This window comes from Ambystoma mexicanum, chromosome 5p (genome assembly GCF_040938575.1).
Source record: "Ambystoma mexicanum isolate Mex_15411 chromosome 5p, UKY_AmexF1_1, whole genome shotgun sequence".
In the NCBI taxonomy this organism is placed as follows: Eukaryota; Metazoa; Chordata; class Amphibia; order Caudata; family Ambystomatidae; genus Ambystoma; species Ambystoma mexicanum.
In genome coordinates, this window is record NC_090930.1 from 815,754,893 (window position 1) to 815,780,499 (window position 25,607).

Consider the following 25,607-nt stretch of genomic DNA (forward strand, 5'->3'; position numbering starts at 1 on the left):
CTTATATTCATTGAGTGTTCTGGGGGATTGTGAGAGACTAGAGGAGTGGAGGAGGACTATGAGGATTGGAGGGGGTCTGGTAGGCATGTTGGGGACAGTTTTTGGAGTTTGGTGGAGTGGAAATGCAATTTTGAATTCTTAGTTTTTGCAAATAGCCACGTTATAAGCAAACATCTAGGAAGGGCTCTTGTATAGCCGCATCCATAAAAAGCACATGCGTAAGTGCGTCAATACTATTCTGCGGAACTGCTGGTATATTTAAAGTCGCATCTATAAATATACATTTTCTGTACATTAATCATATGCTCATGTGGAGGATACAGTACAGAATTTGATTTGTGTGGTTTTTGTATGTGCTTAGTTGTTCACTTATATGATTTGAAGGTTTGAAGGCCAATTTAGTTTGATTTTGGGCTTGCAGAAAAATGTGCGTGTAGCCGCGGATACAAATCAGGATCTGTAGCTGCGTCGAATAGCTGATGAATGATGCTAGGTGCGGTAAAAATAGGTTTGTGTCAGTTTCATTTTGTTATTGGTTGTTCTTACTTTTGCCTTTGTGTAGGGGTTAGTGATAATTTGTGCTGAAAATGTGTCAGCCATCTAAGTAGTTTTATTGGCATATAGTCCTCTTTTTTGGTGTTTGTTTTGGAAAGTATAAAAGCCACCATTTTCTCAGTTTTGTCCTTTTGATTCCTTAACTTTGAGGTATGCAGTACGTGTAGGTGTTTGGAGTGTTCTGTGAGGTAGTTAAATTGCTGGTATTGTGCAACTTAATTTTTGTGAAGTGCTTATTTTTGTATTTTCTTGTAGCTGCATTGTTATCATCATCCCATTGGATGCACTAGATGTTGTACACTTAACTCCGTGAAAGGCCAACCTATATTCAAAAGATAGTGGTACTGCTGGAGATGGAAGCGGGAGATGTGTGGAAAGCTTTCTTAGTGACCTTTCTAGTATTTATAATTATTTTTCACATGTAGAGGAATCTCTCCCATTCCTTAATTGTGGCATCTCTCTTGGCTACCCATTCGAGGCATCGTCGACACAGGACTTTCATCAGTGAATTTGGGAAGTGTTATGAGGCAGTGCACCTGGTTATGACACCGCTGTTGAAGTTTAGAAAAAAAAAGGGGGGGAATAATTGCCACTTAAAAAAATAAAATATCTACGGCAGGTAATCTGGTGTTGTGCAATTAAATTCTGCCATTCACTAAATGTTGCTTCTTCCTGAACTACCAAGTCGCAGCATTTTGTACATGTGACTTTCATCCTGGTTAGTTTGGGTGTCCGTAGGAGAGTAGTTTGTGTACTGGATACCACTGTTGATGTAGAGGCTTCATTTCCAGTTGCCGTTGTTGATGCACTGGTGGATGGAGGTTCTGCAGGTGGTGTTGATCTCTGTCTATGCAAGTAACGGTCCCCATGCATTTTTCATTTGTGATGTTCATGGACTTTACGGTATTCGTCATTGACATGGTCCCAGTGGGCTTGCAGAAGATGGTTGATCATTATCGATGTTTTTAGACTTTGAGATGGGATATTGGAAGTCCCACGACATAGAGCCTCATTGCAGAAGGTACACAGTACCTCCTCTGCCTCTTTTCTGGAGCAGTGTTCCTTCACTTTAAAGAAGTGCCAACTGTCTGAAGTTTTTTTCATTCCTGTGTACTTCTTCCTTGGTGGTGAAGGATTGTTGACCCAAATGATGATGTCATCCTCACTGCTCCTACTGTCGGTCAGGCATATAAAAGAATAAAAATGACAACACGGAAAAACCAATGCTGCAAAAAATCAAAACGTTTTTAAAAAAGAAAACAAAAAAGTAAAACAAAAAATAGACAAACTTAAAAAATCACAAGACAAAGGAAAATTGGATTTTTTGGAAACTGGGTTAAACGTATGAAGAGTTTAAGGGTTAAAGTGTCAAAAGTGCTTGCAGTTACTTCACCAAGTACAGAAAGCAATAATTAAAGCAAAGTACATTTTTGTGGGTGTGGGGAGTATTTGCGGCAACAGACTGCTGCACCGTCTGATTGGACAGTTTGTATGCGCAGGTTACGTCAAATGGCATGGGCATACTTGCATCAATACGTCACAGTGTGTGATTGGATAGTTAATTGACGCATATTAAAGTCACTTATAGGTGTGGAGCCGCAGCGCGTGTTATGATTGGCTGATGCATTATGCATGATGAGGCGTAGCCGTGTTACAGGAGTTTGACATCCCATTGGCTTATTTCGTAAACATGGGTTACGTCAAATGGCATCTGCGTACTTGCATGAATACGTCGCAATGTGTGATTGGATCATTTGTTGACGTGTATAACGTGTAGGCGCGGAACCGGAGTGTTTGATATCATTGGCTGGCGTATTACACGCAAAGATGCGTAGCTGCATTGAAAGATGTTGACGCTCTATTTGCTCAATTCGCACATGCGGGTTACCCCCTTCCCTAGTCGTTGCTGCATGTAGCCGTGCATGTATCCTTGGTAGATTCAGCTATAAAACCTTTTTTTTAAATATATATCTACATAAATATGGGCAGTAGTCTTGTAAATATTTATCTTAAAATATATTGACAGTTACTGTAACACTTTAATAACTATTCATGAACCGTACATATACATGTAAATACTTTAAAAATTTATTAAGTACATATGCAAACTCATTTGTTGTAACAACAAGTTTATTTGGGGGGAATGTGGTTGTCCAATTGCTTTTTATTTTACCTTCTAGACATAATGCAGTGTTTTAGCTGAATTTGAATTGTCTGTATTATTAATGTTAATTATGTATGGAATAACAAAACCCTTGACATTCAAGGAAAATCTTTAGTTGCAGGAACGTTAAGGTGAGAACTTAATGCAACAAAACCCTGGAAATTCAGCTAAAGCCACCTTAACTTTGCGCCACCTGTTGCACAGACTATGAATATATATATATATATATATATATATATATATATATATATATATATATATATATATATATATATGTGTGTGTATTAGGAATAAGTTATTTCAGTGAAGTCACACATGCCACATCGCAACCCAATAACCATCACTGGACGTTCACCTGCATTTCAGAGCCACGTGAGCAAAGCATTGAGGGTATAAACATCAGCCCAAACGCAAGCCCTTTGCTCCATAACTTGTCTTACAGGGCAGTGCTATTTTATACATAGCTTAATCAACCCATATATATATCATATGAGAAACATGCCCTAGCTTCCTGATTGCTCTGCTCTGATGTAGCAGGTGCCCCCCCACCACCCTCTCGGGTCAGTGGATAAAGCTGTCTCACATGAAATGTGCACAGAAAATACCTATTACATGCTCCAGCCAGTCATAAGCAGACCCCATCAAGCGCCATAAGAATCCCAGACACACTGTATTTTAAAGTGCATAGCATTTTTATCAATTAATATCATTGTAAGCATGTATCTTGTGATACCTCTGAATCACCATACTGCTAGGCGTTCTGTCCCTCCTCGGGACTTCATCAGGCAAGTTTAATCAACAACCAAAGGTTCGATAGCAATGTAGCCTTTTCTTCCTAGAGCTTTGAAAGGAACATCTGCACGGGATCTGTTAATAGCATATCCTGTGTAACTAGTGTTCCTAAAGTCGCCATATTAGACACACCAACCTCCGAATGCAATGCATATGAATGAGCCCTAAAAATCATGCCATTAGTGCAAATTCCTGAAGCCAAAGGACCTTTCACCCCAGTAGAGTGAAGGGTAATAATAATAATGAATGGTATAGTTCATTCTGATCCCAAAGTGCATGTGCAACAAAAGCAAATTATAATAATATATACGATCAAATATTTAGTGACTATTCACAGGTACAGGTAATTCATCATAACGAAATAGTAGATTATGGACCCTGGGAATTACAAATGATTTTTACCTGGAGCAAAATGTCTGGTTGGTGCTTACTTGTGGCATTTTAGAGCTAAGCTGTGTTGGACTGCCTCTGTTTTGTCAAGAATAGGTTTGATGCTGGTATCTTTTCTGGGACCGTAAATGTGGGCAGTCCTAACTGTATAGTGCAAACTAGCGCTAAGAAAACGTTTGGCACTAGCCAATAATATTTATCAAATTCAGCCCCAGACTTCTATTTCCAAATTCTACACTGGACAAGAGCTAGGCTGTGACACTCGGGAAATTATATTATCTCCCTCTGCCTCCAGGTGTAATAAGTGTGGTGTAAAGTTGCCAAAGGAGTACTGCCCCAATGTGATGTTCCCGTCTCCCCTCTCTGGCTGTTACAATCCTTATTTCTGTAAAATGGCCGTCGCCGGACTCTCGTCTTAGACTCAAGCTGCTCCTGCCACAATAAACGCTCTCTGTACAGCGTTCTGATGCTCCACCGCGCCAGGCCCACGCTCCATATTATACTTGAACAACTCTGGGCGCGCTGATTGGGCAGGATGGCTGCTTCGCAGTAAAAAAAATGGGGGCTACAATTTATAGCAGAAGAGCACTAATTAAGCTCAGAGGGCTCGCCATTGATGTCTGCTATTAAATGCGTACGGACCTTTGAGCTTTAGAGAAACCACTTATCCAGTGTACACGGCAAGAAATAGTTTCCACAAATAACTGCGTGCAGCTGTGGCGGCCAGGTTCACCAAGCTGCCACCAGTCAGGGCTCTGAACCCACAATCCTGCACTTAAGGCGACCTGCAAATTATAGGCAATAGACTGTGAAGACCTGCCCCTCCCCCCAACCCCCCACTCCACAGTAGAGGGTTTACCAGCTATTTCCCAGATCTCCCTACATGGACGTTTACTATTGGAGGCATTTAGTGTACAGCGCTTATGGAGCCCTGGGTTACTTTCTTTGTGGGCATGCATGCGTGTATATGGATCTATATCACTGTCGGTTCTGCTGCACTCTCAGAATCCTATCACTAAAGGGGGCGCAGAAACACAGGACGATGCACCTCGAAAGACCCTTATTCACAGAGCGTTTTCCAACAGGGTTTTGCCATTATTAAACGCTTCTGTGAATTAGGCCCGTGCTCTTCCTGTAAGCGTGGTAACTATCGGTGCAGAGGTTTGAAAAAAGGACCCGAGCCCATTGATCAAAGTGAGAGGGTACGGTTGTGAGCGGTGTTCCACTACTTCTATTTCTTTTCTGTTTGCCATTCCTCTACTTTTTACAACCATATTCACCATTCTTAATAGAGGATGTGTCCGTTCATGTCCCCGTGCAAGTGTAAAGTTGTAATAGGAGCCTTAGTTACTAGTCACTTAGACTACTGGAGTGCCGGGGCCGCAGCACTTGTCACATGTTGCACTATGCTTCCGCCTACCCTCTCTCTCCCCTGCCGAGACCACAGTTCCACTACTTTATTCGGGTCACTTCTACCACTGCCCAAGCCTGGTACATAGGAGCAATAGTGGCACCTGGGTGTAGTGAAAGCTGAACATGGCAGCTCTCAGTATGCACTAGGGTATACCGTGCAAGCAAGGTTAACATATAACCACCTATTTTACTGCACGTTTGCTGCGTTTTGCCATTCTCTCTCAATATGGGATGGAGTGAAAGTTGCTGTGCTTGAATGACCTCATGTTGACTGCATACTGCACGATGTGTAACAAGTAAAGAATACAGTGGAAAAACAAACAGAAAACTCGTCTGGGTTCATGGCACCATGGATTTATTTGCCATCAATGTTTATTTAGCGAATAATTTCTTGAAGTCTCAGAGAGTGTTCATGAGTTGGTCCTTCATCGGCGTTAAACCTGACTTAGCCAATAGATGTGTCTATTGTATAGGCATTTCAAGCTGCTGTCCTCTGCGGCCTCCTGCTGTCCCCCAGGCAGTGCATGCATGGATTTCTTCTATTGTCATTTCACAGCCGGTCTGTTTCTGCAGCCCTGCCCAACATGCAGCCTGCCTTCAGCAGAAGACGGGCATGCATCTGTGCTTTCCACATGTTTCGCCTCGGCCCCAAGTCTTGCGGGGGCATTAACTTGCATCATTCTGCGATGTGAGTGTTTGTATTGCACTATATTTCACGCAGAAGGATACACACAACATGGAATGTTAGGGATGTAGTACCGTGCTTAGTTCAGTCACATGCCTCAGCCCTCTGGGATGAGCATGATGCAATCAGTCTCCAATCAGCTAGCTCTGACAATGGCCACATTCTCGGTGGCAACTTGCCTTTCAGTGTACCTGTAGAGGAGGTCCCAAATATGGCCTGCACTCCAGCCACCCATGTTGAAGTACCAGCAACGTTCACACCGAGATATGTGACGTATGATGAACAAATAAACCAGCAGAGAGGCGCACTAGGGCTCTGCCCAGTGCCCATCAGAAGAGCAACGCCTATTGAAGTGCCAATAACCAGACAACCATGGACAGTAAGGTTTCCGTTGAGACAACCCTACCAGCAAATGGCACGAAACAAAGAATGCCTAAGCACTGTCCCAGAAGGAACTCAAAAGGCCTTCATTGAAGACGAATGGTGACGATACAAGGACCCGGTCAGACGTACAATGAACGCAACGACAACCAAAAAATGACACACAAAGACGAAATGTTATGAAAAAGGATGTAATGAACTTAGAAGGAGAGGCGATGTTGAACCAGATAGAAATTTAAACTGTAAAGCAGGATGAAAATATTCAACCAGCTAACGCCTGTACATACGCTTGTAACACAAGAAGCTAAGAAAACAGTGCGGCTTGCTATGCTTAGTAGGAGAATAGAGCGGCAAGCGCCAACTATATATCTACCTCAACGAAGCACACTATATAAGTGCACGTCGACGTTATACACAAGCAGAACTAACCCAGGTTATTAAGGGTCAAACAGGACAGGATTCTTATTCCAACTAAAACAAGAAGAGAGATGGCGGAATCGAAACTCAGCAAGGTGTAGGCCGTGCCTGGGAAATCGAGGTCAAACCAAGAAGGGGAGGCGGGCAGTAACTTCGGAGAAATGAAACTTAAGAGAAGAGCAGCCTGCCCCGTGAAGGTAGAGATAAGGAGGCCCAGGCACGTGGCAAGGCCGAAATGAGAATTAAATGCACAAATAGAAGGAAAACGAAGCCGATTCACGGTGTACTAAACCATGACCAGCCAAGCACAAAGAGGCACCAACGTCTGATGTCACCCAAAAAACAGAAGATACCATAACTTTTCCTAACAAGAAACTACAGCTTCGAGGCCAACCACAGCCAACTAATTGACACATAGCAATAAAGTACTGATTGATGGAAGGGAGGCTGGGTGAATATTGGGGCATCCTGTATCTGGGTGTCCATTCTGCATGCTGCTAATTAAAGTGGAGATTAATGCTTCTGGTTGTAGCCAACCCAATCACAGTGGGCCAAATAATCTAGGGCCCTATAGATAGTAGAACCAATGGGACATCGTACTTTAGTGACGTCTCCATGAGTAATGTTAGAGGGAAGGGCGTAGACGCCCACCTGATAAGAGTTATCCAATCCTCACACTCCATTACCATATACAGATGGTTGTAGGTCATTTGGTCGAATCTAAATGGTCGACAGGACAAATGGTCGACACCAAAAGGTCGACAGGTCAAATGATCAAATGTTTTTTTTACATTTTTTTTTTTGGGGGGGGGGTCCCCCCCCAACCCCCTTTTTTGGCTAAAAAAACCTTTTTTTCCCTAAACGAAAACCTAAAAAATATACATATAAATTAAAAAAAAATTCGATCATTTGTCCTGTCGACCAAATTGTGTCGACCATTTGTCTGTCGACCATTTGTCTGTCGACCATTTGACTAGACACCTATACAGATATAGCACCTATACTTAAGTTACCTTTTCCAACCAATAGAATTGCATGACAAACTTATGAGTGTTACACGTCAATGATGACGAATTTTGGGTATAACTGTTAGTTTGAATGAAGATCGTTGGGAGTTGAAGCGAGCCAGGCTATCGCATCACTGTTGATTTCCATGTTTCCCCGTTTTTTGTACTTGTCATTAAACTGACTCCCCTTTGCCAAACCATTGAGTTGTCCTTATTGATTGGTGTTGGAGTAAGAAATCCTGCACCCCTTCCACCTCAAGGTGTAGTTATCTTGTCTTAAGGTACTCAAGGGCAATCTCTGACTCTATGGGCCGGTCAGGGGTCACTCCCTCTCCTGTCCATACCATCCAAACTCAGCCATTTCTTCCTATCATCAGCTAATGCGTGTTGTCTTGCATCAGTGCCCATTCCCATATTTTATTCTATGCTGAAAGTAATAACTTTTTTCAAAGTAGATGCCAATATATAACCGGCACACCTGATTTTTTAGTCAGTAGGGTTCACTTCCTCCTGAGTTCACCGTGTGATGCCCCGCATCCTCTTTGTTTGCGACATTGGGACAGTTGTCTCTTATGTGGGTCACCCCATGCCAAGTGGTGGACTACCCCTTCCTCAAACACCTGCCTGTATTACTGCTGCTGTAGTTCTTTTGAAACTTTCCAATCGCCCTGTTCAGTTCCTAGACGTGTAAGTGCCAAGGATGAATATGCTCGTCCTTTTTGCATAGATTGCATAATAGCCTGGCACTTAAGGGGTTAATTAGATGTTTTACCTACGTGACCTTTTGCACCGCGTTGCATCATAAACAATACATTCTGTAAATTAGGCTGATAGAACTGCAGCAGTTTTTGACAGTGTCTACACATCTCAGGGGCGTTCTTTATATTTCATACACCGATATCATGCATATCTACTAACAGCGAAACATAAACTGAAGAGACTAACGAAGGACGCACTGGCAATGCCAACAGTATAGGCTTTTGTGTAGGCATGGGAAAGGCACTTGTAGGGCACAGCCGTAGTGATAATACCTGACCATTGGGTTGGTAGCAGGTGCAACATGGTGCCAGTACTTGGTCATCTAATAGGAGGACATGGCAAATACCTAATACATATTTCCTAAGCCAAAACTGTTGGCTTTGCCAACAGGACTTCAGTGAAGGACACACATAGTGCTTATAAATCGAGTGGCTGAAGGCAGACCAGGTAAGACATTTTTATTACACAAGTAATTGGTTCACAACTCCATTTAAGCCATTAACTCTCAGAAAACTGCTTTGAAAAAAAAACGGCAAGCACATCAAGTGCAAAGTTTCATGTAAGGCTTGAATAAAGTGAGCTCAAAGAGTTCCCAAGAGGACGTGTTTTGGCCGAGGAGAGGCAGGAACTAGGTGGGAATGCTATAGGGATTAGCGTGACCAAGGGCAGTCAATGGACGGGCACATACCCAAAGAACACCTACAGGCTACGTGTCTCTCCTCATATGCCATTTCTCTCTATCTGTACTCCAATGCAATAGTTTCGGCTTATAGGTGTTGCAAGCAACGCCTTATAGCCCAAACTCAAAAAAGCTTGGTTTTGAAATAATTTGCAGGTGGTTCACATACAATGAGAGAGAGAGAGTGTGTGTGTGTGTGTGTGCGTGTGCGTGTGTGTGTTTGTGTGCGCTTGTGCTCATGCGCGCGCGCACCATTTCAAGCATATTCAAGATTAAGACATGTGGGATTTATTTCTTTGTTACAAACGACTCTTTCCTGACCAGTTGTCCTTGCACGACTACGAGCCAACCTTGCTGAAAGCAATACAAAATACACAACTGCCATGAATCCACACTTGGGCCCAATGGTATTCAACCCCTATGGTCTCTGAATATGAATATTATGAAGAAGGCTATTTCCAAGGGTATAGGATTCAGGAGGGCGGTTAGTGACGACAGTGCAACAGTCATGGCCAATTAGACATCTCTGCTGCTTTTGCTGTAATCTCCAGCACCTCCAAGCTGCTATTATTTATGTTGCTGTGCTACTACCTGAAGCTTCTCATACAACTTCCACATACATACAGAATATTCTTTAACACTTATGTGGAGGACGCCCCAATATTTCTCCATATGGATTGGGTGACCTCCATCTCTCACCTTCTGTTTTTCCTGAGATGAAGTTCTGTCAGCTAGTGGATGGACCAAGAACCATGAAGATGAGTGAGATAATGTTTCTATTAGTGCCACTCCCTCGCAGCTGCAGGAACCTGAGCGGCTATTTGAGTACCAAGACCTCTTGGACTTCTGAGCACTGCCAGTATCTATAGCTCTTTTTGGAGTGTGCTCCCCGATTAAAACAATATTTTTGAAAGTCAGACTTCACTGTCTGTTCTTGGAGTCCTTGGATGCGATACTTGCACCAACCATGCCAGCTAGTTGCCCTGACGAAGTACAAGATGTCCGAGATGCATAGGCACTTTAGCACTTTGGCATAGGCCAGCACTAAATGGTCATACTGGTTTGATGTAAATATAGTGTGTTTTTGCCTCAAACTTTGTTTGGTGTTTTTCTTATATTTAACTACAATTCTAGCAATGGCATTTCTATCCTTCATTCACACGTTAAATCTAGCAGATATGCTAGACAAGGGGTGTACTACCTTCACCCCCTAGGTCCACAGCTTTATCACTATTTTCAATGCCCCATGCGGAGGCGTTCTCTATAAGGTATGCACCCCAGATTTACACCTCTGATAATGACCACCTCTACTGTTAGCTTTCATTTCATTTCACCCAGCAGGTGCCACTCATACTCGTGATTTCTGCAATGCAGGTCCCCTTTATCCAAATGATGTCCTTCTTTTTGCACTGATGCTTGGGCAATCAGCCGCTCCGCCCAGTAAAGAAGGTCCACAACCTAGGTGTGACTATCTAAAGTAAACTATCCTGGATACTGCAAGTAAACAAGGTAGTGACTGCCTCCTTTGGATGAATACATCAACTAAATATGATATTACATATCTTCTCGGTTAACCATCAAGTCCAGCTTGCACATGTCTTTGTGTTGCACGTGGATTTCGGTAACTCAGTCTACGTATCTGACGCTCGGAGTTCCAGGAGTCCAAAACTCCCTTCCAAGAATTCTTCTCCATCCACCTAGAATGGCCTACCCACCACCATCCGTAACACAACAGCATTGCCTTCCGTTTACTGAAAGGTTATCATTTAAAAACCTAGCTTTGGTTCAATATGCATTATTTTCTAAGAGTCCCTGTTTTCTCGCTAAAAAAATAACAATAAGAAATAAAAACATTCCTATTTGTGCATTGCATTCTAAAAACCTAACCCTTACTCCAAAGACAGATCAGCGGCAAGTTCTTTTTTATCTCAGGCTTTAATTGCCTGGAACGCTCTATCATCCCCACTAAGGGAGCACTTTTACTTTTAGAAAAATCCTGGACATTTCCTCCCCCGGCCCCCCAAAAGTGAAGGCTTGTTACCCAGCCATGGTCTCATGTCCTCAGAATACACAACTTGTTTGCAAACTCTAGATTTAACTATCCACCGTATCTTGCATATATAGAGCTTTTTTTTGGAAAACGATCATGTTTCCAATGAACACATTCGTCAAACATAGGCTCTCATTACGAGGCCGGCGGTAAGGGGTTAACGGCACCGGTAAGGATGCCGGTGCCGTTAACTCCTTACCACTGCATTTCGAGTTCCCTCGCGGGTCCCACTAAGGCCGGCTGGTTTTACCAGCCACCCTTAGCGGGAGCCGCTAGGGGACCAGTGAGCCAATAACGGGCCCGATATTTGCGGGCCCGTTATTAGCTCCTTCCCCATTCCCATTGAGCCCTATGGGGGCTCAATGGGAATGGGGAATGGTTTTCAGAATGGTGATTTACCAGGTCCTCCAAGGTTGGATTGACCCGGTAAGTCCCCATTCTGAGAACCCAGACCCGGACAGGAGTTTGGAGGCAGCCATGGTGCTAATAGAGCCATGGCTGCCTCCAAACTCGTAATGACCCCCACAGACTTGCTCAGACTCTGCAGTCATCCCATCAGTGTGCCGTCTACGTGCTTCCTAGTGTTGCTTCTCCCAGGTTGGTGGCCAGGGATCTATGTTGTTTCTTCACCATCATGTGTTCCTCGAATCTGCCCTTTCGCTGCTGCCTTTCACCTTTTCTCGCTTCAGTTTTCATGTTTCACCTTTCTCCGCCAGTCATGTTTATAACCCTCTCAGTTGTCCTGGTCCCTCATTCTCTCCTTTCTCCAACACCTGCTTTTTTCTTGTCCTTACACCCTCATTTCCTTCTCCATACCCCAAGCCTCCGATCCCTCATCTTTGCATTTTTCCAATCATTGAGCTATTTGGGGGTGCCCCTGCACCTCCTGCAATCCACTTCCCTGTGTCCCATACATCCTTCTGAGCTGATTCTGTCCCCGGTACCTCAACACCTTCTTTCCCACTGCTTCTGACTGTGCTGCCCTTAATATATACGCACTGCTGCCTGAATTGCTGGCCCACTGCCTTACTTCCTCCTACCTGTGTTTCCCCTTGCTGCCTCGCCTCCATGCCACACCTCAATCCCTACCTTCGTTACAGGCTCTGTGCATGCTGAATTGAAGGCAATTGTGCACCTTCATAAAAGGTGCAAACAATGCACATCGTGTTGGTGGATTGAAAGAATCAGCGGATCCCCAGGGCCAAGTGCTTCCTGTCTTCATGTAAAATGACCTTCCTGCTTCTATATGTTCTCTGGATGATCGTGTTTCCTTCTGCTAAACCCTGCACACATGTCTTTTTTTCTTCTGGTGCCTTGAGCTTGCTTGCGTAAGTGGCCTGCTGGAGGTGCTTAGAGACTCCAGTGACACTTTACAACAACTCAAAATGATCAAGGTACATTAATTCAAAGGGTCACCATATATATATTACGCCAATACACATTTTGTTTTAAAGAACAATGGGTCTCGTCATAAATTTGCCGGTCCAGTAACTACGGTATTGGTAAGCTTGCTGGTACCGTAGTTACCGGACCGGCAAACTACGAGTTCTGCTCGCGGGTGCCTTTTCGTCCGCCAGGTCTGACCTGGCGGCTGGACCGGCACCTGCAAGCAGACCATGTCGGATGCACCGGCACATTCACGAATGGTGCCGGTGCAATTGGCCTCCCCATTCCCATTGAGCCCCATGGTGCTCGATATGGGAATGGGGAGCATTTTTTTCGGCACCCGAGAATGGGCAATTACCAGGTCCGGCAGAGCCGAAATGACCCGGTAATTGCCCACGCACAGGCGCCAGAAAAAAATTATACCAGAGGCAGCCATGCCGGTTCTACCGCCACGGCTACCGCAGGTCTCATAATGAAGCCCAATGTATCACCAGGCAAAAGGGAAAGGTGCTGTGGCTCAGGACAGCCTATCGTCCGGATTCTATACCCATCCTTCCCCCCTCTTTCCCGATGCCTTTCATCCTAGGAAACCCATGGTTTCCCTTACCCTTCAGCTGCAAATGCATGGCAGGGCTGCAAGTGTCAGGCATATCTCTGAACCTCCCCACAAAGGGAGAGAGGAGGTGGTATTACAGTTCACAAATAGTTAAGATATGATATGGCATTTATAACGCGCCTCTACACAAGTGTTTCAAGGCGCACAGTCTAGTTAAGCTTCCTCCCCACTAAACCCTAGCTCTCTAGCTTTAAATCCAGGCCATGTCACCCACCTCACAATCAGGAGGTCGAAGGTCAAGGGTAGCAGTAGATATGTTTTTGTATTTTGGAGATAAGTGCAGCTCTATATTCACCACCCTCGGAATGAGGAGACTGGTGGCCGGTTGGCAGGTGGAGGATGTTCACCCCTCCAGCCACCCTTTAAGTGAGCAGATTAAATGCCCAAATAGGACAGTGTGTGTGATAGGCACATGCATGCACCTACTTATCACAGCCGTCAGAGATATGATATGATAGGTTATTTATAACGTGCTTAATACCCAGAGGTTTCTAAGCACAGACCCGGGGATCGAACCTGTGTTGCTCTGTGTCATCTTGCTTCCAAGGCGAGCACGTTGCCGCTGAGCTATCCTCACGGAGAGAAGAGCTCACGAGTTAGGTGCTTGCCTTCAACATTTCAACATCAGGCTAGGATGTACTTCACAAGTTCGAATCTCAAACAGACTGACTCAGCCTTTCATCCTTTCAAGGTCAATAAATTTAGTATTATTAAAATGGAAATAATAACACCTATTACTGCATCGTTTAGAAGTGGAAGAAATAAGGCTTGAATCGCTATGCTGCTCAGTATTGTCCGCAAAACCACATTTTAAGAAATTAGACATAATATGCAGTGGTAGGGGCACAGCTAATCTATCTACACACACATACACACACGCGCGCCCGCGCACACAGACACTCTGACATACAATAGCCCACCATCCAGAAAATCAGGGAAAGCATTCCGGCTTTTAGCCGTGCGATATTTTGAAAGCGTTATGATCTCATTCCAGCTCTGATAATGGTGGTAGGGGAAAAGAAAAGTGTAACTTCATCCTCATTCGTCTTCATCATCTGCATAAGGCCTAAGCATATTGCCAGAAGCAATGCCGAGATCCAAGAATAACCTCTCCAGTGATGGATCTTACTTTAAATTGAATAGGCGAGGACATCCCGGCCTTCCAGTTCAAAGACATAGGCGAGAAGCGAGTCGGCTGTCCTTAATTATAATGAACTGGGTGACTAAGCCCCACTTGTAGACAAGTAATGACGGCTTGCCGCTCGGGCCCATTCTTCATGTGTTAGACCTGCAGCAAAAGGCGGGCTCTCCTCTTATTAGCCCAGGCTTTCCTTTTGATCTTAGAGCAGGTTGGAATCCATGGACATGTGTGTTTTTTCTCTTACTATGCCATTGAAAAATGTATGTGTCATGCTACAGCAGCTGATGCAATCCAGCAGAGACCTGGGCAAACCACATTTAAGCAAATCCTAGAGTTACCTCCCCACCCCCTCGGTCAAGCTGATAATGCACCTGTGACATAGTGCCAGAAAAAGTGCCTGAGACTGGAATCACCTAAATGTGCAAGAGAATATTACACAAAAGTGAAGGGTATTAGGTGAAACAATAGTTTGCAAAAAAACGAATACAAGAAAGATCGATTTAGAACAGGCTTGTCCAACCTTTTTGAATGTGGGGCCAAAGCATTGACTTTTTGTCACCCAGTGGGCTGGCGAGCCAAAAGTCAACAACCTCACCCAAAGCAGTATATTAAAAAGCAATATTGTTGACCTTTGACACAATAACATGATAGGTTATTTATAACACACTTAATACCCAGAGCTTTCTAAGCGCAGACCCAGGGATTGAACCTGTGGTGTTCTGTGTCGTCTTGCTTCCAAGGCAAGCACGTTGCCCCTGACCTATCCTCCCAAGACAATCACAGGCAGTGATAGCCATGCAGTCCCAAAGATAGCTTTTGGTGTCATGGGCAGTGATCAAAGTTAGTTGCTTGTGATTTCTTTCAGTGTGTATGTGTTAATATTTTTCTGAAATAGTGGGGGCAACCGAGTGTAGCGAGGGAGCTATAAGGATCTAGGGAGGGTTTGGGTCACCCCAAGAATTATTTTTCAAAGATGGGGTTGAAATGGTGCATTTTACAGCAGAAAAAGTGACCAAAAAGACATAAGTTTACAATCAGTTCTAAAGGAGTACATGATAGCCATGCTGTCCAAAAGATAGCTTTTGGTGCCAGGGGCAGTGATCAAAGGTCAGTTGCTTGTGATTTCTTTCAGTGTGTAGGTGTTAATATTTTTCAGAAATAGTGGGGGCGACCGAGCGTAGCAAGGGAGCTATAAGGATCTAGGGAGGATTTTAGGGGGTTCACCCCCAGATTTTTTTCAAATATGTTGAAATGGTGCATTCAGCACGTGGGCATGCATTGGCATCCTCATCCTGCTTGATCTCTTTTCTGCCTTTGACACCTTCAGCCATGCCATCCTGCTCAACCGTCTCCGTGATAACCTGGGTATCACTGGTCAGGCTCTGGCATGGCTGGCGTCTTTCCTCTCTGACCGACCCTCCCAGGTCCAACTTGGGTCCTTCCTCTCCTCTATCTTTTTCTCTACCTGTGGTGTCCCCCAGGGGTCTAACCTCTCTCCCTGGCTGTTCAACCAATACCTGGCACTCCTTGCACATGGTATCGCAGCTCTCTGCCCCAACTTTCAGTGCTATGTGGTTGACACCCAGCTCATTTTAAGGCTACCCTCATCCTCCACCTCTGCTATCCAGGAGTGGTGTGCCGCCAATGACCTCTGCCTTAATGCCAGTAAGACTGAGATTCTCCTCATCGGCACACCTGCTCCCTCCTTTCCTGTAGCTCTCTGGGCGGCCTCTCTTGGTCCTCTGCCTGCTTCCACCTAAAAGGCTAAAAACCTCAGGGTCATCTTCGACTCCACACTCTCCTTCTCTCCCCACATCTCCGACGTCTCTAAGAAGTCACACTACCATCCTATTCCAAACAGGTACGGTGGAGGAATGCTAGACTTGTTCTTGCATTTCAAGTACATCATTTGTGAATCTGAAATGCACGTTCAAATTTGAAAAAATTCCCCTTTCCATGCTCCGATTTCAAAAAATGTGCACAGGGGGCAGAACAGGTACCAGAATGTGTGCATCTGCAAAGTACACCTTCTTGTACATAAAATTCACGTTTAACAGGGCCTGAGTGTCTTCTGATTTTCAAACACTTGCAGGATAGGCCTTTCTTCCTCAAAAGAATGTGGCCTTCGCTTGTCGGTCCTGGTGTTTTGTGGCTGAGCCCAGCATGGGAGAATGGGATTCTGTTATTCCACGACAGCAGATCTTTTAGCCCGTGTTATGTGTCGCGAGGGAGATTACATTGATGGCACGAGGGCTAATTTTGCAGCACTGTCCCCAGACCCCACTTGCCACCTACTCCCAGTGCATGCTGGAAACCACAACTTTCAGAATGAGGGTCTCCCGCCGGATGGGCCCGAGTCCAAAAAAAGGCCACGGTGGGAAGTGGGGTGGTGGGGGGCAAGGGACACACAGGATGTTTTTTCCCAGCACCCTCACCCCACACTCCCCATAAATAGAGATATAAACATTTCTATCTCTGGAGATTCATTAGTAGCAGGAGATTAAATAATACATTATTAGAAATTGGAAAATACCCCAAGAAAGGATGAGCGTTTCCTGCAATGCTGCAAGCAAAGTATAAATGGGACACACCTTTTCAAACCTACAAAGCTGTTCTTGAATGTTTCCTGCAGAGTGCAAGCCTAGCACGCATATTCGCAAGACCCTGAACCAGATGCTCCAGTGGGTAAGTCTCTCCAGTTTGAGAAACTGGTTTCCGAATGCCTGCAGCATCAAAAGCAGAATGAAATCATAAAACATGCAAATGGATTTCGGGATCCGAGATCTGTAGAGATCTTTTTTGCCAGATCCGGCCCAATGACAAGCACTGCATGGCACCACAATTATACACAGCACCCCACATTTGGAAACAATGCATGCTACCCGTGGCTGCATTTTGGGGGATGTGTGTTGGAAATTAAGCCTTTTAAATAGCATTTAATACATCAATCCATACGTGTCCACTGAATCAAATGAGACTGGCCTTTTTGGCCTCCCTTTTCAGGCATTTTGCTATAGGCCAGTCTGATCCAGTTGCCCACCCCCCTCACACCTTGCTTCAGCACATTTGCCGCAGTCGGCCAGACCTTTCTATCACAATCCCACACAACCATTAAGGCCATTGTTTCCGACAAACATTGCATAAATAAATAAAGTAATCGGGTCGTGGCTGAGGATTGGAACGCCACGACCCAGTTTATGTATTCTTCAATGATTGTCGGATACCTGTTTCCGACAAACATTGCATAAATAAATAAATTAACCGCGTCATTGCTGAGGAATATAACTTCCTCTGATGACCCCATGCATGGGGTCATCAGAGGAAGTTACAGTTCGCACCAGGCACTTTTCTTTCTTTGTTTTTCTCTTTACTCTTCAGCCTCACGGGCTACATAAAACGGCTTGGAGGGCAGCATTGTGGCCTGCGGGCTGTAGGTTGGACAACCTTGATTTAGAAAGACCGCTCTGAGACCGCACAGATTGGTCTTTCAAAATCAAAATGTCAACCCCTGCGACATACATGAGTGCACGCAGGGGCTGACAGGTGTGGTGACACCCAGAGGAGGAGCCACGGGAGTGTCAGGTGAGTGTCTGTGAGAAAATGCATGCTTGAGAAGGGGAAGGGTAGGGGAAGCAAAAGTGTTTGTTTGTGTGTGTATGTGGTGGGGAGTGGAGGAAAGGGTTGGCAAGGAGGAAAGGAGAGCACGGTGGGTGGAACCCCCTGAATCTTTAAAAAAAAATACCTCTGCCATGTGCTTTTTCCGATTTATTTGCATCCTTCAAAAAGCGGAAACGTGACATAGAACCATGTGACCCAGAATACCAATCAGTCTGAACAAATGCATAAGATGTTCTTGCACCCTTCTCCCCTTACCTCTTCTTTGCCATGATGAACAATTTGGACTCCAAGAATACACTACCAAGCAAGCAGTGAATTGATAATCATTACTGCACTGTTTGAAAAATGGGGTTATCTTTGATGCATAAGTAAAAAATAACCTACCTCTAACCATGGTAATTCTCTTGGTAGATTGCAGTCTTTGCATCGATGAGTGCCTCTTGACATGAGGGGACAGTGAAGGGTCCGGCTAGGCTCCCCATTGTGAGCCGTCTGCTATCATGGCAGACAGAGAGGACGCAATGTTTCTTTGGGTGCCCTGACTGCTCTGTGCCACAGTCTTGCCAAGAGGTCCATCTCCAGCCTCCTACTGTTCACAGTGGAAATGAAATGAGAGGAAGTCTGTGGGAGACGTGCTACTTTAGAAAATGGAGTCAAAGAGGGGTCAGAAGTGTGGCTGTGCTTGCTCCACCCGAAGGCCTTCAAGAAGCATTGTGTGTGGGCTCCCTATGTTTCCAGGGCACCGCCGAAATATATGAGGGTTACCAGTACAATAGGTCATTCTGAAAGGAGCCTTCTAAGGTATGTTGCCCAGTGTCAGGAACAACACTATGGTGTATGGCAATCAAGGGAAGCACTTTGGCATAGGACGACGCACTTCGCCATATGGGGCATCACTCTTGTACATAGAGTAACACTACTGGAATATTTGATAGCACATTTACATTTGAGAAAGCACCTTGGAATATGAACATAGTTGGGTAAGAACCTGTGTCAATGAGGATATTAACTGGATAGTGTTATTGCGTACTGAAACAATGTCAGAGGAGTCTTGTCACTTAGTATCATGGTGATTTTATTACACATTTCAGCTGACACGTGTTTTGACTCTTCTGGGGCTTTTTCAAGGCTTTCACAGTTTTGCGGAGGTAGTGCAATTGTCTGCTGCATTTACATTTTATAAACCACCCGAGTAGTGAAGCCCATGATGAGTATTTTGAAGAAGCCAAGGTCAGAAGTGTCATGTTGGTTAAATTTGTGACATATGTGTATCGGTACGTCTTTATGGTGGTGTTTAAGTGATCATTAAAGCATTACATTTATATTCATACCAACGCAATAGTGTGCGTCGTAATCAATTTAAGGGACACTTAAACTGTTTTTAATGAGTAGAACAAACGTATATGGAGGGTTACAAGTTTGTTTACAAATATATTAGGCAGGCAGCTATATATGCAAAACATGTCAAATTGACGTGTTGCCCCAACAAGAAGGAATCAAGGGAAACGAGAAAGCTAGTGTTAGATTGGTTGGGTATGTCTACTGGGCCTTGCTGGCCGAGCGAGGCTGTATGTCTCAATAGTTTGACGATAGCTCTTACCTTCTGCTAGATGAAGATAATCATCTATGCGGAGGTGAGCTATGGGTTAAAGGCTCATGTTTGTTTGAATACCTGTGGGGTAGATAATAGTAACACATGGTTAGGAGGCATGGAATGCCAAATGTGCCCTGGCATATTCTATGGAGAGGTCAATGTATCCCCTCGTTCAGTTTCCGGTGGTTTTACTGCTGTGCGAAGAGGGTGGGTGCCTGTGCTTATTTAGAAGTGGTAGCCAGGGTGGTCTGACCTTGTGAGGTTGGTTCGGTAGCGTGGCGGCCCTTGTGCTAGTGTGGGTCAAGGTATGTGCAGTGGTCTGCCCCAGTGACAGGAGATGTCAGGTAGCTCAATTTTGTTTTTGCCGCCAGTGTCAGTGTCCTGCTTTTGGTGGTAGGGGCTGGCTGGGCCTGCATTAATTGCAACTATCGCAATCACGGAAACAAAGGAACCACTGTTGATGTGTGTCGATTTAGGATACGGGTGGTTAGGCTGGAGAAGGAGTTGTACATTGTGAAGAACGTGTGAGCCACGGAGGGAGTACAATGTATCTTATGTGTCCGTAATAGTGGCGGGCATGAGGTGGTGAACTATCTTGAGTGGTGGGTGCATCTTGTATGCTCGCAGAGCGCGTTACCTGCGCTGATGCGCTAATGTAGACTTATTACAGAAAGCGGATAGGGTGGCTGGTGGAGACCGTGGTAGTGAATGGAATCAGGCATATTGGAGTCTGTATACGTGAGTAGCCTACCTAGGCAAGTTAGTAACTGAAAACATGAAAGTAAAGCATGACGCTGCTGTGTCGATAAGGAAGTGGGCATTGAGTAGTAAGAATGGAGAATGCATGATACATTGAAAAGAGCATGTAAATCACGGAGCAAGTAAAATGAATCTTATGTGCCCGTGATAATGGCGGCCATGCAGTGGTGAATTGACTTGAGCGGGCAGTGAATCCAGCAGCTCACAGAGCCCGTTGATTGCACTGAAGCGCTACTGTTGACTAATTACAGAATACAAATGCGGATAGGGAGGTGGGTTGGAGCTCGTGTTGGTGAATGGAATCTGCCTCTGAAAGCATATAAGAGTTTGCAAACGTGTATTGCCTAATTGCACAAGTCAGTAACCTGAACCATTTAGCTGTGGCAGGCTTACCTGTAGGGCCTGGGGATCCTTAGCAAGAAGATGATTGGTCTCTGCGATCTTTCAATGCCGGCCGCCATCTTTTTATGGTCATTAAGTACTGCTGTGAGCCTCACGTCATTGATTGACACAAGTGATCACGTGATAATATCTCTGTGTTTGTATGGCGGGTCTGACCCGTGGTGAGTGTCTAGTGTTGTGTAGTTTACAGAGCCTGATACTTTAATGAGGCAAACGTGAAGCAGGGGGTGCCTCGTACTGTCAATATAATTGAAGATAGGAGAGATGCAAGGAAGCACATATTGCTAATAAATCATGCGCGAGGTAGGGGAAGCCTCGTTGTATAATTAGTTGCATGAGTGCAAGGAAAGCAACAGGAGATGTGTAGATGGGGGATTTAAGTTACCCCTGCATATGTATGTAGATGGCGGGGGCATGCTTGCTGGTGGAGGTGCGCTCTCGCATGACGCCAATTGGCTTGGGGCAATCACAACAGCTGCAGTGAAGAAAGTGTGCGTAAGGATACGCCTCGTGTTGTGATTAGACGGGGGAATCCAGGAGGAGGGAGAAATGGGTCAGGGAAAATGTATATGGGAGGGGCAGGGGAGCCTAGCATCAGATTTAAATGAATAGATGCCTGTCTAGTTAATATCCTCATTGACACAGGTTTTTACCCAACTCTGTCCAAACCTTTTTCGAGACAGAAGGGTCCCACCTCACAAGAACCCCTCACCGACAGCAGGGTCTCACATATTTACCCATGATCAGCGCTGTGATCTGTGCCTTCCAGTGCTCTGCTCAACTTCATACTTAACCTTGGAATATGAGACTACACTCTGCCATGTTGGCCAGCCATGTTGACACATTTAGCACATGGGACAGCATCCCTGGCAAATAGAGCAAGAAGGAAGGGTGCAAACCTACCTACTCCGTAGTCTCCTGATATAGGCATATCCTGCATCCTCCAGGTCTGATATTCTATCAGCGTGGCAGTCCACCGGATGTCTTTGACGTGTTATTTTGCTACCACCTTGAAACTGGCTTGCCGGTGATACGTTTTTACGCTTAATAAATACTTGACTTACTTACTAAGTATATCTAGAGAATCAGCGACGTTTCCATTCTTCCACCGTTCAGTGTTTTGTTAGACTTGCCAACGCCATGTAATCCCCATCAATGCCCAAATTCATGGTACAATCAGTTCTCCAAAAAACGGCGGTATGCCGCTGAGACATCCTAGGCACATCGTATATGAAAAACACTGAGCATTTCTTATCAATCTCTTCCATGGATGCTCCCTCGCTATTTAGTCAATTCTCCAGGTCCTTTGGTGTACTGCCTCCTCAGTCTTTAACACCATGTCCTGTCGGAACACATTAGCCCAGTACTGGAATGGCCTTTTATTTAAGGACATTTGGGGGAAATGCACCAATTTGACCCGATTTTTACACTGACAGAAATTCATGCTCCCTGCGCGAATTATTTCTATTGTCACACTTTTGTGGCACGTTTGTGCCTGAAATTGTCATGAAATTGTGAATATTTCATTTGAGAAACATTAATTATTCTGGTTTTGTGCACTCAAAATACTTTTTTTCATCGAAACTGAAATATACTGATCGCAAATGTTGCTTCACCAGAGGAATTTTCACCCTCCCCTACCTATCATATGAAGCATTTAATTCAGGGTCCTCCTTTTGTTGATTATTTTCCATATAGCAAAACAAAAGTGCGTTTCAAATAGTAATTTGCCCAGTACTGTCCTGCAAGGACACTACATTCAAGAACCGCATGTTTAGCAATCCCACAGGAGGCATGTTAGAGGGGTGGGTAGACCTTCAGCAGATACATTATAAAATGTCTATAAAATGTCCTTTGGGGTGATATCCTTTCCCGGATCCTGCCGGACTTCCAAGTGAAAAGTTAAGACTCTACTACGTTGCCTTCACACAATAATGCTTAGCCGCTACTAGATTGTTAGGGCCCGATTCATGGAAATGTGCGCAGAAATCCTACAAGGGCCGCGCCTTGAGAAGGACACTGTGCGAGCCTGCTCGCAGAATAAAAAAATGCGCCCCCTGCGTATTCATGCCATTGTTTGCGCAAAGTCGTGACACGGCCACGTACAAAGCTTAAACAGCTAGATCAGTGACCTTTGCGTGCTCCTCCGGGTGTGAATACATGCACCCTTCAAACAGTACGTGGGGTCCCCCGCAAGGAGACCTGCATCTCAGGGACCCTGCGCAGGGTCCCCCGTAACTTTTGCCGGCACCCCAACAACCTGCGTAGGAAAAATCATAACTCGGTCTAAACTCCGAGAGGTTGCGCGATCGGATCATGAATACATCTTGCGCTGCGCAATTGTGGGAATGTGAGGAACTGTCTGCAGGCCATTCCTCCGAATGCCCATTTTTTAGCTAGTTCGTCCCCATTTTTGGTGTTCCGGCCCCTTCCCAGCCCTCTGCGCTAGCCACGCCCATGCTCTCCGTGGAGTCTCACGCAAGGCCCTCAATGGCTCGCAGGGATGTGACGAGTCTGCGCGAACTCCACGCAAGTCCATCAAAAGTACCACGCATTCGATTCCATGAATCGACTAACAGGGATTTTCACACAGAATGGCGCGTAAATACCCTATTTTCCACGCAAATAATTCCATGAATCAGGGCCTTAGTGTTTTGTTTCCTCGAGTTATAGAATTCTGCATTTACATATTCAGAGACTATAACAATGCTCTTAGGAAGTGCATAGGAAAGAGCGACGAGTACAAGTGGACTCAATGTAAACATATATTCAGAAGGTATCCCCAAAAAGCAGGGGAAGTGCCATCTAGAATGAAACACCTCACAACAGGTGTTGTGAGACTAGGAAAAGGCAGTGATTCCATGGCATCACACTGCATGTGAAAGGTTCTGATTTTCAGTCATTATTATCGTAAGAGTTCTTCCAGTTTGCGAGGTGCGAGTCACTGTACTATTCACTTGGAAAACACTGCTTCCTTGTGGACTATAGAATGTAAGCAATCATGAGGGCAATGTACATATTGCATTGCTTCTTGCAGTGTCTTTGAGGGAATCAAATGTGCCCACTAATCTTACAAGTCTCACTGTCAAAGACTAGTGTGAGGTGATATCTACTGCCACATTCAGGCTGGGGTGTCTTTAAACAGAGAACTAATAACTGGACCTGGAAACCATAACTGTGGGGAATTCCCATCTGGCAACTCTGCAAAGCACTGGCTTTTTGATTTGTGCTAATTAATACAGTGATACAGGTAATTCTGCTGATCAGATACCTTTTCCATACCCTCCGTGCCAAAAGCATAGGGTGTATCTAGATCCTGCTGTATCAGTACTCTGGTTGCGGTGCTTGCTCTACCAGTGGCACAGAGCAGGTTCAGAGGTCACAGTTTTCCATTTGACAGCTACAGTGACAGCCCAGTCTTTGCAGCGCAGGGACTGCATTTAAGATATGTCCCCCATACCACAACTACAATGAACATAAGCAGCCCAGCATGGTGGCAGTGTAAACTATAAAAAATAAAGCTGGTTTTCTGAATAACGCCTTTCTTTTTGAATGGATCTTTCCCAAAATGTCCAGTCTTCCGGGGTCCGTAGGTACAGTTTATTTTGCAAAACATCAGCCATATCCGTCATACGAGTCAAACGATTTTAGCAATTCATTTTTCAGGTTTCCTATGGTACTTGATACTCAACTTCACCATAGTGCGGCGACCGTCACACTATAATTTATTGATGGGACATTCCCTTTATTTTGGACAGTATTACTGTGTTGTTGGGGTCATTACTGGATGACATTCACACCCCTCTGAAGAGGATGGTCTTCCATTGGTCCAAGTTATCACAAAAGGCAAAGGAGAAATATCTCTTAACTGTGCCTGTTTTACCTTTATGATTGCAGTGGCTCTTGGTAGTGGGAGTGTGAGGGCTGAGTGGGCATTTCCACCCCATCCCTTACCTGCAATAGCATCCATCCTCAAACTTTGAGGGGGGGGCCCGCAGGATCACCGTTTAGAGTGGATGCTGTCAGGAACTGCAAACGCACAGCATGAGCCTTCAGGATTTCCTCAAAGACTCTGGGTGCACTGGAAAACAGTGGCAGGAGTCCCTCTGTGGATGTGCCCCAATATAGTGGGGATGCAGGAGCTCTATAAAACAGTGGACTTCTATGATATAGGGTCAAGCCTTTTATATATATATATAGGGGGGCCAAGGGAATTTCTGTGATGGGCGCAGTTCTATTTCTCAAGCATTCGGGGCTCAGTTGCCTTTGAGACACCCAATATGGATTTCCTTGACTTATTTACTTCACATTTTGGTATTAGTAATTATTACTTTTTTATGCAGGAAGCAAAACTATAAGTACCAAAATGCAAAGCAATTGAAAATGAAAATATCATATGGAGAAAACACTGGATCTTAGACTCAGTTCTGTGAAACATTTAGGGAGCAGGTAGAACATTATGATTGGACTTCATGAAGACTTATAGATGTAGTTGCTGTAAGCCTTCGAAAATGTGGTTCTTCTCACAAGCAGCCTGGACGAATAACATATTTGCTCCATCTAAGACCGTTCTTAAATGCAGCTGTTAAGTAGTTTGCTTGCATTCCTAAGTTTGCTATGGAGTAACATAGCGTTCTCTGCTTACACTAACCATCAGTTTTCCCACGGCCCTTCTTTCATTTGCATTTTTTTGGGTTATGTTTCTCTCTTCGTAAGACCACCACACCTCATCATCCCCAAAATCAGTTTTGCACCCCTTCTCTATATCTTTGAAACTTTTACTGGATCTCACATTCCAT

General features: G+C 44.7%; 1 protein-coding gene across 1 annotated transcript in view; it reads left to right on the plus strand.

Moving 5' to 3' along the window:
• Window positions 1-25,607, plus strand: part of BMPER (BMP binding endothelial regulator) — a 501,081-nt gene that overhangs the window by 60,573 nt on the left and 414,901 nt on the right. The gene's annotated exons all lie outside the window — the stretch shown is intronic.